The following is a 15,873-nucleotide window of genomic DNA, read 5'->3' as shown; positions in this document are numbered from 1 at the left end:
TACACACTTGTAATCAGAGGCCAACCCTACGTATATATTCATGGGAATATAACCCAGGATCAAGTGCATTATCCCCCAAAGTAAAGAAGTCAAAGCAAAACAGCAATGGGAGAGTTTTGGTATTAAACTTGTTAGAAAACAACATATATTATGAAAGTTTCCAAGTAAACTACAACTCATGAAAGAGAGTTTCATGGAGAAACAAGATTCCTGATTGCCATTATGGATATCTTTCCATTGAAAGACTTTCAAACATACACATTTGTATGAAAACACAATCATGCAAGCCATTGAATTTCTATTCCATACGGTCTGGATTACGGACTGATTCCATGCACACTGAGCATTTTGTATGCACATTCAAAATAAAGAACTGTACATGTGCCTTGGGTTATATTAATAACATCAGAGGAGTTCGATTCATCTTGCCATTTGATGCAAGATTGAAAAGCATGTTTGCATATAAAGAGTTTTATAAAGAGTTTTATCGCAAAACCAGCTAACTCCATTCTCGTTAAGCTGAGATATTTGTGATTAAAGCTGCTAAGAAACAAGGAAAATAATAAAAAAATACAGGATATTTTAAATCATAACATCCAGAATATTCCTTATGTCACAAGTGAGGTGTTACTGGAAAGGTTTAATTTTGCTCTATCTGCTGATGGACTTACTTTGAAATTTTAAAAATGGCACTTACATTGTAGCTTATTTTGTTTGTTTTCAACCAGAAAATGTTGGCACTCTTCCCACATCAGGAATAAATTAAGTTTGAATGAACCTTCTCATCAAGGTGTGAGTTCTCTTTCCTTTTCATCTTCTGTGCAAACAAACACTGTACAGTTGTGATATACGCATTTTACGTGGGGGAAAAAAAAATCATGTTTTATGCATGGAATTTCCATCCATTACTGATCAATACTTGTTTTGCTTTGTTTTGTCTTGTTTTTTAAAAGCAAAGTGCTTCACTACGTAGGCACTGAAGAAGCAATGTAATACTTGATGTGAAGTCAAGTGAATGGTTATATCAGTGGGTTTGAAAAAAAACAAACAAACACACACATACATACAAAACCCCACCAAAATGCAGCCATCATATAGAAGCACAAGCCTTTACCTCCCCAAATATTTGTGGAAGGTCGTTGTACCATGCATTGAATCTTGCAGGAATTCCAATATCTGAAAGCCCAAAGAGTACACATGTATAGTAGATTTTACAAAAAGAAGAAGAGAGAAATGCAAATTACTCTTGTTTATCCCTTTTTGTTTCTTTTTTGTTTTGCAATGGTTAGTTGTTGCTGAACATATGTGTTTATGCTTTATACAAGTATCAGGCTATATTCGTGCTACGTAGTTCTACCTATCTTTTTTGTGACAAAGTCTATTCCCATTCAAGTAGCAATGTTATGAGCGACATAATTTGTGTGTTAGATCAATGGTGATGTAAAATGTAAGGCAAAATGGAAAAATGAAACAATAAAAACACCCTTTCATAATGACTATGAAGATACAGCAAAACCTTATTCTAATAATATGTGACCCGCTACAACAAAAGAATCTGAAAGTCGAGGGAGGTAGATTTTCTGAAAATGACACTATATTACACACGTATTTCCTTACTCTTCCACTTTAATTTCATGTAAACACGAGTCACAAGGTACTCAGTTGCGGAGATATTGATGGTTTTATGAGACCACGCCGAGTGGTCTAGGAAATCAGCGTTTTGAGAAAACTGCCTTCAAAGTTTTCTGTCCGATGCAATCATGATCAAGGGGAGGTAAGACAGTTTTCACCTCTTGACAATAGCAGGTCTGCTCATAGCAGCCTCCATGATGTACATTCAAGCTTAGTGCCAGCAGTCTACGCACCAACCAATCATGAACCAGGATGCCATGCATTGACCAATACGATCACTCCCTCATTGCTAGGGGTGGAGTTTATCTGTGGCGCTAAATCCAAATCTTCAGACACCATTGAAAATTCGGAAATTCATGGCCCAGAACTCCCCAATTTCTTGCCATTCCTCTGATCATTACACTTCAAAATTTCGGCAGATAATAGATGAAACATTAGTCAACAACATTTTGTCCAAAACACAAATTTGATTGTTTTGACCAATTTTGATGATCTAATTTCAAACTCGCTTTTCTCGGCTCAGCCGTCAGCGATTTTCTGATCCTTTTGTAATGGCGGGTCACATAAAAAAGTCTGTGTACAAGTTGCAGCCATCATTACGCCTGAGATTATCAGCACCTCTGATCATAGATGAAACCAATAGTGGTACAGTCTGTAATCAGCTGTGAGTACAGACACATACTTCTTTAACATAACATTTTTAACACACTTTGTATAAAGACCACCTGATTAAGGACCAATAGATCAAAGCTGGACAACTTTCAACACAGTAAATTGATCTGTTGATGACAGAACGTTTCTTCTGCTAAATTATAATGATAATAACAATAATGATCATAACAATATAAACAGAAAATAGATACAATACATAGAGTTGCATTTCTTTAAAAAAAAGAACAAAAAAAAATATGATAAAACACATTTTTTGGCATTGAGAATTTGGGCACGAGTGTTGCATGAGTTTCAGCATAACCTTCTAGAATGTTCAACACACACACACACATATACCTATTGCCAAAGTGTACAAGAACAGACATACAAAGTAATGCAATATACAGTTGTACAACTTGGTATTCTGTGATTTGATAAATTTTGAAGACTGCACCTGAATACGATGAAGTGCCTGCATTTCACTGTGACAAAAGAAGAGCACGCTTCCATGATACGAAAGACATTTAACAATGAAAATCACGTCGAAATACATTGCCTAAAGAAAATACACGGTAAAACATCTCAAAAACTGTAACTCAATAACAAAAGGCGTCAATCATAAGCAACGCCAGTCACCATCTGGTACACCCCCTTCACTGCTGATGCCATATGAAGGTACCATATCCTATTCTCAGATAATTAATATCCTCCATTGGTACATCCTCTATGACTGCTGGTGCCAAAGGCAGGTATTGCACCTTCATCTTCGGTACAGGATCTCATCCATTGGTGCTTGAGGCAGGCACCGTGCCCTTGATTGGTAGGAACTTATCCATAGGTGGTTCAGTTCTCCATCCCCGGTATGTCTTCTCCAAACTTGCTAATGTGCGCTGCTCTCTTCGCTGGGATGAGAACCTGCATGAATAGCAATGGTGCAATGGAGTTCTCAACTCACACATTCATCTGCACATTCATCTATCCTTCAGCAAAAGTAATGAGTGACTGCAATATGCCACCAGAGTACTGCAATACATTGTGCGACTTGCAGATTCTACTCTGTCAAAGTACGAACACAATATTAAAGAACAATGTGAGCTTTCTATCAATGCTGTAATCGAAGATTTCAGCTTTGCAGGAAATACATTTTCTGATTGTGACTGCCAACAGATGTTTGTCAGTTTTTGACAATACAATATGATTGTTGGTTGATGCCAAGTTGTCTCCCAGATCTCTTTAATACTGCAACACTTAACTTGGCATCTAGCAATCCTGGGTCCTGAAGATCTGGGGAAGCTGAATACTTAAGAAACCTTGCACCAAAGCAACAAGAATATAGAGCAGTGACCGCATTTGATATTTGTAGATTCTACAGTATGCTTCAGGATCTCCGACCAAAGGTGGTCGGGATTTCCCCTCACATACATACAGTATGTACATGTACAAAAAATGTCAGCAAATCATTAATGACATAATACATAGTGTAAGACCATTCAATATCCCTTCAAAACATACAGTGCATACCTGACAAATGAAATTTTGCAAACAAGAATAAAATGGGAAAATTTTTTACAAAAGTTTGATTTTTTTTTTTCCTCAGACTGCAAAGGATCCATGTCAACACGCAAGAAACCATTACGTGGGCTGGATGACCAATGACATGATACGTACCTCATGGTGTACGTAGGATTCGCAGCCATAGCACCACACAGAGAGATCGGCGTAGCTCAGGACCATGTGGTGGTCAGTTGCCAGTCCGTGCATCAGCATGTGTTCATTCACATAGCGCCCACAGTACACCTGATGGATGTTGGAGGGGAGAAGCAGGCAAGGAAAAAAAAAAAAAGACAATGTGTGAGAAATAAACATTCCTGAATGGCAGCAGCACTACTTTGCAAGCCTGCTTGATGTGTATTTCCCACCTTCTTGTTATTCCCTAGCAGGCCTTGCACTTTCCTATATGGGCCAGGGCAAGAGCTGTAAATGGCATTTTCTCCCATGGTTTGGCAATAAAAGCTTCAATAACCAGGTTCCGGAATGGATTCCCCCCCTTAAACAGATGGTATAATTTTGGTTGAGATGGAGGATTTAGATTTTAACTTTTTTTTGCGAGATTATTAGAAACCATTTATAAAATATCAAAGAGCATGCAGTTCTAAAAAGGAATTCAAAGTTGATGTGATGAAAATCGGTTTTGAAATCACTGAGATATCAAACAACAACAACAACAAAGTAAAAAAAAAAAGTGGTCCTAATAACTGGTGGGTTCCACCTTTCATTAGGACCTCTTTGTTTTTGGATAACTTTCATTGAATAAACTTTGAATTCCTCTTAGAATTGTATGCTCCTTTATCTTTCATCAGAGGTTCCACAATTCTAATTATCTCACAAAAATGTTGGAAATCTGGAGCCTCATCTCGACCAATATCATGTCATCCTCTTTTACAGGACATCAGGCTTCAGACTACTGACATTTAATTCTTCAAGACAAATTAAGAGTGACCATGAATTGTCTGCTGTAAAACTTAACTATGTGGTCCAAAATTTGTACACAATGAGGAAATGAGAGAGAATCAATGGCCATGAATGGTATGACAGGGAGTTTATGCAGTTTAGACAGGTTGCATTACATTACGTACGGTATGTGGGCGGAAGTAAATATAGGGCTGAGCTAAGCTTCGCCTCTTGAATCTTGTTTTGTAGGTCGAGGCTTTCATACAGGAAGCGGCACCACGAATCAAGCAAATCAAGATTTGTAAAACACCTCAAGACATCAATTTGCTAGTCAAGATTCTAGAATCATGATGGCATTGAATTAATTTCACACACAAGAAATATCTCGATTTTAATAATGTTTCTTCTATTACTTTATACGCCATATATTTCGCGAGTCTAAATTTTCGTGAATTGGGAATTCTCAACAATTTCACGAGTGTTTAAATACGTGATCGTGGAGTCCTGTACTGAACGGAGAACTGTACACACATACATCACATTCACATCAGGATCAGAGTCAATATTTTAGCGTGTCTTTAATTTCGCAAATAGCACCTGACTCATGAAATTCACGAAAATAAAAATATTGCGAAATATTTGGCATATACAGTAAATGGAGATTATAACTGTGATTAAAGTAAAATTTTCTACCATCTGAATGGGATTGGGGGTTAGTACATATCCCTATGAAATGATTTTTTTTTACCTTGTAGCAAAAGAGACACACCCAATTCTCCCTATCATCACCACAGTCCCCACAGGGCTCGCGAGCGTCAAGTCCAGTGAAGGGCATGGGTTGAACGTCGGTAGACAGATGTGGGCACCAGGTTAGTGGAATGACTGCATGCATCTGAACCTGGCAATAACAACAACAAAACAGTCAAGAATAAAAAGGACTTAAAAGAATTTAAAGGAACAATGTATCAGAATAATGTGAAGTGTGAAAGCAAAAAAAAAAAAGTAAGAAAAAATCTGACTGCTAGCACAACTTAGGGTTAACCCCCCCCAAAAAAAAAACATCATTTGTCAGCCAACTTTCAACACTTTTATGAAGGTAATAATCATAAGAATGGTTACATCAAAATGCAAGGTGCTTGCAGTAGTATAAATAAATCATCTTTGTTTCTCACGTCAACAGTTATGCTGAAGTTTTACAAGGCAAGTTCATCATTATATAAGGGAAAACAATCCCTCTTCCCCAGATCACTTCATCACACCACTACACCACTTTGCTCTTGTCTGTGCCACCGCCTAGACCCTTTCTAAGTGCTCGTACCAACGTTTATAATCTGTGTTACCTCTGAACCAAACGTTTCAGCCAGGCTAGTCAGGATGTTGTCCTTCCCATCTTCACGTCCTGCCTCCATCGGTCCTGGGTCACTCAACCCACATGCACCAAGAGCCTCATCATCATTTTCTGTCATGCAAACAAAGCACATAATATATTGCAGTGCACTCCCGCTCTAATGAACACAGTGCTAACAAAATTCTGGTTACAACGAAGTAAATAGTCAGGCCGCAACATCATTCACTCTGTGTATTTCATGATTGTTTTTTTGTTTGATAACAAAATTTTGATATATAACAAAAGAAAACTGCTGGTCCCGAGGACTTCGTTATAACGGGAGTCCACTATGTGTAGCAACTTATATCACTGATAAATACCACTGTAAATGTGGTTATTATGAGCGGCATTCCGTGAGTGATGGGGAACCACAAAGGATATGAATTTGACCAAGCTCTTAAGACAGAAACAATGACTACTCCATCCGATGTCTACATATGGTATCCATACGTAACCCTTTGGAAGAAAAACACAATCAAACCTCAATCAGCGCAGAGGCGCAGCAAATACTTCTACTGTCATGCCATGAATTGTTTGTGCATTTCTAATGTATTTGGTTGAGGATGCAAGAAAAAGCAATATAATACATTTGTCTTTGATTATATTGTATAATACAATATACTCAAAGGCAACACAATATGATGGTATACAGTGTATGGCCTGAGGAGGTTGTACAGCAATGCTTGAAGAGGAAGTAGAGCTCGGTTCACAAGGAAATGGAACAGAAAAAATACAGAATGCATAACATGAAACTGCCATTATTTGTCTGTTATCACCTAGTATTCTAAAAATCACCCAGAAAATACACTGGTCTTTCTTCATTTTAGTGATTACTACATTGTATATAACATACAAGCATAATATCATCTTACTTGTTCATACACATACTTCATGAAGTAGGACTCACAAAATTTATACATATATACTGCTGAACAATATGTAATCAAATCTGGTAGCCAAAGAGGCGCAGCAAATAAAATCTTAAGTTTCCAGAATCATAACAATCCTGTCCTCATTGATTGTAAATCTATATAATGCCTCCAGCGACACTTCGTGGCGGAGGCATAAAAACAGTTTTTCTTGTTTCACTGCTTTCTTTATCAAAAAAAAATATATATACATAATCTCCTCATACAACTAAAAGCTGGAAAGACAGACGAACAATGAATAAAAAAAAAGAGAGAGAAGAAAATGTGAAGTTGAACATACTGTCATCCTGTTCTCGGAGGATTCCTTCCTTGTCCCGTTCACCACCTCCAGCCGTGGCACCTGTCACACTCATCTTGGACAGCCCTTCTGCGATGTCTGCCACGCCCCTTTCTACTCCATCATCACCTCTTTTTCCTACCCCGGATGCACCACCATCTCCATCAATGCCCTCTGTGGAGGTCACCTCCGCCACTCCACCTGGGCTCCCCTCGTTGATGGGCCTATTAACATTAGATAAAGATTAGCAAACGAAACAGAATACTCATAAAGTGTGACACAATGATTGATACATTAGGTTAATAGCACCAGTAAACAAATACGGGAGGGAAGTTGATATAACAAGGAGGTCAAGGAAGGGGTCAGGACAAAGCAATTTTCTCACTAGAAATTTTGTTGTTATATTTATAAGTGCAAAATCAAATGCACTGCACAAACAATATCAATATGCTTGTTTGGGACTATACATGTAGGTCCTATGTAACAATGTAAGCACTAAAACTGCAGAATGCTTTACTTAGAGTACAATTGTATACATGTATTGCAACTGCTTGGCCCTAGTTGTACATCAAAGTAAATAAGCACTGAATTGATCAGTGTTTTAGTAGTAGCCAGTACGATGATAAAAAATCATGGGCGTACATACTCGAGCAGGATTCGAACCTACGACCTCCTGATCACCGGACAGGCGTCATCTCCACTAGAGGTCGTAGGTTCAAATTCTGCTCGAGTATTTACGCCCATGATTTTTTATTATGGCTACTAAGTACATAACACTGACCAATTCAGTGCTTATTTACATCGATGTAGGGCCAATCAGTTGCAATGAAGACATCTCGACGGAAGAATTTCATGAATTTGAAAGTATGCATGCATATAACCTTCCAGATGTATTGTTGGTTTTTGTTAACCAATGAAGCAGTTTTTCCCTCCACTCGATGTTGTAAATTCCTCTTAAACTGTGAGGTTTTTTTGGTGTTTTTTGTGTGTTTTTTTTTAAATGAACAGCAATCCTCAGAGGTGATCAGGTCAACTTGGGGGTATACTTTAAAGTAATGCACAAATTTTGGTGGTTGGGCATTCTGCATTGTACAAGACAGAGTACTGTTGCGATTGTGTGATCAGGCACTATCCAGGAATTAAAGCGAAGTCCAGAACATGCACGAGTATAGTCAATACCCCAATCAATGCATGGAATGATTATGGCCTTAGGCTGTATTGGGTCATAACATGAAACTCCACACTACAAGATTTCAGTCGGTCATGCATACTGTATGTTACCATGAGCATCATATTGTTCATGCCAACAGCAATGTTGGGGAAGGTGATTTGTGTAATGAGCATGTGGGTTATGAGACATTTTAACATAATATAAACAATGCAATTTTCTCTTCCATAAAAGGTTCAATTAGTTTCTTTTTTTTTTTTTGTTTAGAAGATATGAGATTCAGTTTGTAAGAGCAATTACTTCAATACAGCACATGTTACAGCAAAATACACTGACTTCATATGAAAGAAAATTGGAGCCACATGCTTTCCATGTCACATTCGATATCTCTGTAAATCAGTCATATATCATTTCCATGTACATGTATATAACTAAAGGCCCTGAATGAATCACATCATTCAGAATTACCATCTACAGTATATACATCGTACCTTCATGCAGAAAACCTACATTGTTGGTAACTTATTGAGCTTCACGACACACACTAAAAAAAAACACAAAACAAATATAACTGGCTACCATGAGAGCTGCTTGAGCCAACATGTTTTTCTTGTTTCATCTATACACAAAAAGCAGCAACGAATTATATGTATTTTTTCCATGAAACTTCTTTAAACTTCCAATAAATGTTTACAAACTTTCATTTATCTTACAGAATAATGGTCTCATAAATCATGCCAAACTGTTTAATAGCTCTGAGATAAATTTCTTTACATGGTTTTTCACATTGCCTATACACATCGGGGGCTACCTTATTACAACAGTTCCATGAATTTAAAACACACAGATTTTGTACTCGTAATTCAAGGAAATGCACACGTTCTAAGAAGCCAGATCAATCCACACAGTGCAGCTCAACCATAAACTGAATTTTCTATTCAAGACCTTTGACGATAATCTGTGAAAGAGAGCTAAACCCTTTAAAACAACAGGAAGCATGAGCTCTTCAAAAAAGAAGTTGAAAAAAAAAGGACAAAGCAATGTAAATATTTGGCTGAGGGAGCAAAAGAAAAGAGATTTAAACAGAGACTCCAACCCAAAGCACCTTCTGATCTGGAGATTCTCTCGCCTGAAACCCCTAGCAAACGGGAGACTCCAACTTCATGTGTGCGAAGCGCGAAGTTCCTAGGGTTCTACAATGCTCTCTGGTGCTATCAAAGGCTTATTTTTTCAACATACGATAGAAATAAGTAAGAAATCCTTTCCAACGGGAGACAAAGAGTCAGGGCGGGAGAAATTAAATCTCAAACGGGAGAACGGGAGATATTGCAAAAATGGGTTTTCGGCGGGAGATCTCCCGTCGAAAACGGGAGAGTTGGAGTCTCTGTTTAAACACATGCACAACAGGCCTAGAGGATCTTCCAGAAACACTGTGCCACATTCAATAGTCTGGGTTCCAAAGTAAGATTTTGGGCCTAACCTTGTTTTACTGTCTGCCCGATGTTTTTTGATGGTTTTACCCTATTCCGATGGTGCTGAATCCGAATCTGGATGATGCAACTCTTGCATCCTTGAGGGTCTTGAGATATTCAAAATGGCTGCCAAAATGGCCGCCAAAATCTGAAATTTCTATACATTTCCTTATACATAAAGGGTGAAAAATAGGATGCAAAAATGTAGTTTTACCGCATTTCCATGGTGCTTAATCCGAATCTGGATAATGCAACTATTGCATATTTGAGGATTCTAAAATATTCAAGATGGCCGCCAAAAATGGAAATTCCCATATATTTCCTTTGAAACAGTGAAAGATATGCAAAATCAATAATCTTATCCTATTTCGAGGATGCTGAATCTGAATCTGGACAAAGGAACTCTTGCATCCCTGAGGTTTTTGAGATATCCAAAATGGCTGCCAAAATCTGAAATTCTAATATTTAGTATTTCCAAATCTGGTTGATACAACTCTTGTATCAATGAACAATTTTTCATATCCAGGATGGCCACCAAAAATGTATGACCAATTTAAATATTTCCTTATTAATGGTGAATTTTATTTCGTGAGTCTACGCAAGAACTCACAGTGAGAGCCCCGCTCAACGCGCGCACAGTCATATCGCTTAATCAATACAAAAAATATGGTTTTACCCTATTTCGAGGGAGCTGAATCCGAATCTGGTTGATTCAATTCTTGAATTCTTGAAATTTTGGAAATATAAAAGATTTTGTATATCATATCGGCCGCCATCTTGAATATTTCAAAAACTTCAATGAAGCAAGACTTGCATCAATCAGATTTGGATTCAGCAGGTTTTTGGTGGCCATTTTGGATATATATCTCAAAAATGTGTGGGATGTGAGATTTATTTTGTCCAGATTCAGATTCAGCACCTCAAAATAGGGTAAAACCATCCAATTATTTTCAATTTTGTTCCATTTATATGAAATACTTGTAGGTTTTTGGCGGCCATTATGGATATCTCAAAAACGTGTGGGATGTGAGAGTTCTTTTGTCCAGATTCAGATTCAGCACCCTCAAAATATGGTAAAAACATCACTTTTTTACAGTTTTGACTGTTTCAAAGGAAATATATGAGAATTTCCCTTTTTGGTGGCCATCTTGAATATTTTAAAATCCTCAAGAATCCGATAATTGCATCATCCAGAATTCGGATTCAACACTCTGGAAATGCAGTAAAACTGCATTTTTATGTCAAATCCACCTTTTGTAAGGAAACATATCGGGATTTCAGATTTTGGCAGCCATTTTGGCAGCCATTTTGAATATCTCAAAACCCTCAAGGATGCAAGAGTTGCATCATCCAGATTCAGATTCAGCACTATCGAAATAGGGTAAAACAATCAAAAAAAAAATCAGGCAAATGGTAAAACAAGGTTCAGCCTATGGCATCCAGACTACAAACTGTGCTGCCATTCAACTCTGTCCTACAGCTTGAAAGACACTCCCCATAGCTTCCATAGTGCACAATAAAAGAAGATCTTTCTCCCACACTCCCTCTAGCAGATCAAGTACTTAAGAGGTTCAATGATTCTACAGATTCAATCCTTACAGATTTCACATCTTCCAAGAATCTACAACCACTGGTTTTTGCCTCAAAAGTACAAAGCAAATGAATATAAAAGATTAAAGGAGAAAAGTAGGCATGTAAGCAGGTGCCACTCTGAATAATTCATGCCAACTTTCACAGGGTGTGACAGCATACAGCTGTAAATCTACCGATGCGTTGGACAGGATTAAGAACATTAACATTTCATAGCATCGCTGTAATCCACTTGGCAGCCTTTTCTGGTGGATCTCAAAATATCTGTGGTACATGGTGACATCACCAACATTGTAAAAAGCTCCAAGCATTCAAGGCATACACTGAACAAGTATAATTTTCTACTCCATTTTAGCAGAGCCTTTCAAAACCAGAGTTATTGCAACAACATTCAGGCAATTTTTTATTTGTACCCTACCTAAAGTATTAACCTGTTCCCTACTGAATTCTGAAATCCCCATAGACATAATACACAGGCCATCAGGTTCCCGTAAGGAACGGGTTAAAACAGTCCCCGCAAAATATTGTTGTTTAGCACAGCAGCTTTTGCCAAATTCTCCCCTAGCCAGCTACAGTTGTAGGGTAACTCCCCTAGCCAGCTAGGGTAACTACCCTGACATTACCCCAGCATTACCCTTGCAACCCTTACTGTTGAAACGCTCTTGTGACAATTATATTCCTTTGATACACTGGACACGCACGCATAAAAAGTCCAAACAGAATGACACGCCACTCGTCGATCACTTGTATGGATTGTATTTAATAAACCACAACCACTTCATGCATGAACAGGTAGGTTATCATGGAAACATACCCACGTGTATGGATTGGATTCAATAAACCACAACCACTTCATGCATGAACTGGTAGGTTATCATGGAAACATACCCGCAGAAGGTTTTTGGTGTATATATCTCTCAAAACGGTAAACTCCTCACTCTTCAATTCATTGCCCTATATGAGGAATTTTGTTCTCCAGACATTGTCCCAACATTTGTTGGGATGCAGTCTGTTATTAAAGGCTTGAGCTTGGACAGTCTCATTGCTTATCTTTGCTACTACACAGACACTCTTTCACATCATTTGTCAAAAACTTTTTCAACTCAATGACAGCTCATACAGCATATTGCTGGAACAGAAATGAGAAATAATTGCTACAAGGAAACAGAGAAAACCTTGCAATTTTCGAAGATTTAAAATTAACAGTTGTATCCATTGTGCCCCTTTCCACTATGGGTGCTCAAAGGGCATGAAAACTTTCCTCACACAACACAAAGAGACAGAGAAAAAAAGGAAAGAATAAAGGAATACAAAAAAGAAGCTGCCTAGGATACGGCTGGCCTCAAAAAACAGTTGAACTACATTGTACTTGCTAATGTAATTCATAGTGATGATTCCATTGGCCTAGTTGCGAAATGATTCTTTTCACTATTTGGCTACTCATGGAAAACTTTGAGTGCAAGTTTTATTTGTGACCCCGTATCCCCAAACCCTCAAAGTTTGCCCGTCAAGATGGTTGGGTTAGTAAACTTCTGAAAGAGGAGATTCTCAAAAATTAAAGTGATATTTAATTAATCAATATCGGATGTTCCCTAACCCATCAAATTACATTGAAATAGTAGAAAATAAACATGAGAAATTCAGGGTCTATTCAAGTGCACTTGGTCATCCCTGTGCTTTAACAGAAACAAAAGGGGCTTGGCACACCCCATGCCAACAACTTTTAAAATGGCATAACCAGGTATCTGATTATGCTCATAATCCTTTGTTTGGCACCAACTTTCTATTCACAAATAGGGTAACATATCATATTAAAGGGATAGTACAGTTTTGGTTGAGATGAGAATTAGGCTTTTAAATTTTTGCAAGATACCAAGAAAACACTTATGATATAGTACAGAGCCTACCGTTTTAAGAGGAATTCAAAGTTTATTTGATGAAAATCGGGTTTGGAATAACTGAAACATCCAAAAACAAAGTAAAACAAAGCGATCGTTACAAAGTGTGGGTCCCACACTTTACTAGAATCGTTCTTTTTTGGATATCTCAGCCATTTCAAAACCAATTTTTATCAAATAAACATTGAATTCCTCATAAAATTGCATGCTCTTTCATATTTCATATGAGATTTCTCATTATCTCACCTAAAAATGTTAGAAACCTGAAATTACGTCTCAACCAGAACTGTACGATCCCTTTAAAGTTTCTGTAGAGTTTTCACATGCACCTTCTCACATATTATTTAGAGTACCAAAAAAAAAAAATAAATAACTAGGGGCATGAAATAGGGTCTCAGAAAACTGTTATTTGTACAAACTACCTGTCCTTAACACTATCAAATTCTACATTGGAAAGAAAAAGAGTAAATATACCCAAAAATACCTTATGTCTCAAATCAGCTCAGTTGACCTATCAAATACTACTTTTCAGACCTCATGGAAAGTTTGAGATACAGGGTTATAGCTAGACATAAAAACAACAAGGATGAGCTAGTATTTGTAGTTAGTAGATACATTTCATGTATGACCATGCCATGCATGGAGCATCTGTTGTAAACTGTATGCACACTCAAACAATTTGTAACTGCTCAATGCAGAAGTAAACAAAATTGTAATGCAGTGTAGAAACTTAACCTTAATCTACTTGGAAAATGCCGAGATGGCTGGAGAAACGCCTGTGAACAAACATCTTGGCCAACACTCTAATTGTGCCATAATCTACAAAATCTCGCTCAGCGGAAATGAAGCGCAAGCATGCCAGAGCCTACCTTAGGCAACAGAAATCTGATAGTTAGCAAGGCTGTGACATACATCCACAGTTCTCCATTCCTCAGAGGGATGTTCAAAGTATTGGATTTATTCTGCGATAGATTAGAGGCTTACTTATTCTGCTATTAAACTACCAAGGGTGCACGTGTCTTGAATTTGCCCACAGAGTCCATTAAAGAAAACCTTGTACTGTCCCAAAGCTCAAACATGCCTGCAGGTATTATTTTTCACACCCTACAGTAGGTGAAGCATGTATACAAATCATGAACATGTAATAATAGTCCTTTACTGTTATTTTTGTATTGCATAAATTCACAAAGCCTAAATAAAATATTGATATGTGTTACATTTTGCACAAGTGCCACATATTAATACATGTGTAGCATACGGGTACAGTAAAATTCAATGTCCTCAAATATTCTGTGTTGATGTATCATTACCATCTGCCTTTAACCACAATGACCAGTTAGCCCTTACATGCATCTTGTCTCTTTCTTTCTCTCTCTCTCTTCTTCCTTTTCTTTTCTTTTCTTTTCTTTTCTATTCTTCTTTCTAGTTAGCACAGATGTCATTCACTTGCTGAAGAAACATGGTTCATGGAAATTGTGTTGTTGGATTCACACACTTCCATAAAAATGCTAAATCTTGATTACAAACTGAACCCCATTATGTTGTGATGCAGAAAGTATTTTTTTTATTATTCAGGACACAATAGACAGCAATGTTGCTCCGTTACTTGAAACTTGGAGTGCTTCTGTCCACATCAACTGCAATAGTGCTCCATTCCCCACCCACACTTTTTTTTTTTGGTACATTTGTATTACCCCCCTCCTGAGAACTTGACTGAAAAAAGAAAGAAAGAATAAGCTCTCGATCACATTATCATAATTTGACACTGTTGCTTTATAGGGAAATGCCAGAGAATCTGTGAGAGAGATGATGCACAGAACTTCAAGGATGAACACATATCAGAGATGTTCATGAATACCTGTAACATACAATAGTATGCATGGATTAAAATGAACAAGACTGACAAGCAAATGTGGGAATGATATTGACATGATAACCAGTGTAACAGCTGATGTTTATTATATCTGCACAGAGTTCTAACCGCTTCGACAGCAAAATCTTTCAAGTGTCTTGAATGACAGTGGATTTCAGAGGCAGTATTTTTATGGCTCTTGTTTCATGAACACTGAACTCTCACTGAACACACAGGAAATAAAACAGCATCTAGTGGTTAATGATAGGTACAATATTCATAGAGCAAATCTAAGTAGTTTCTCCATGGCACTTAAAGAATTTGGCACTTTGGCCTCATCTGATCTGAGATAACATGACTGCTCCTATTCCTTATTTAGTTATCAAAGAAGAGACTTTCATCTGTGAGAAAGTGTGGTCCATTCATGTTTGGATGAAGACTACCTTCAGTCTTCAAAAGAGATGTCAATCCATTTCAGTTGTCAGCACATTGTATACTAACAAGTTGCCATCTAACTCAGATAGCTATGCTGCATGATTTCTACAGCAAAAGGTTGCTATCACCCT

This window comes from Diadema antillarum, unplaced genomic scaffold, assembly GCF_040938485.1.
Source record: "Diadema antillarum isolate AM-2024a unplaced genomic scaffold, OU_Dant_1.0 scf00000116, whole genome shotgun sequence".
NCBI lineage: Eukaryota > Metazoa > Echinodermata > Echinoidea > Diadematoida > Diadematidae > Diadema > Diadema antillarum.
The sequence above is the reverse complement of the archived record's forward strand: the minus strand, read 5'-3'. Positions refer to the sequence as shown.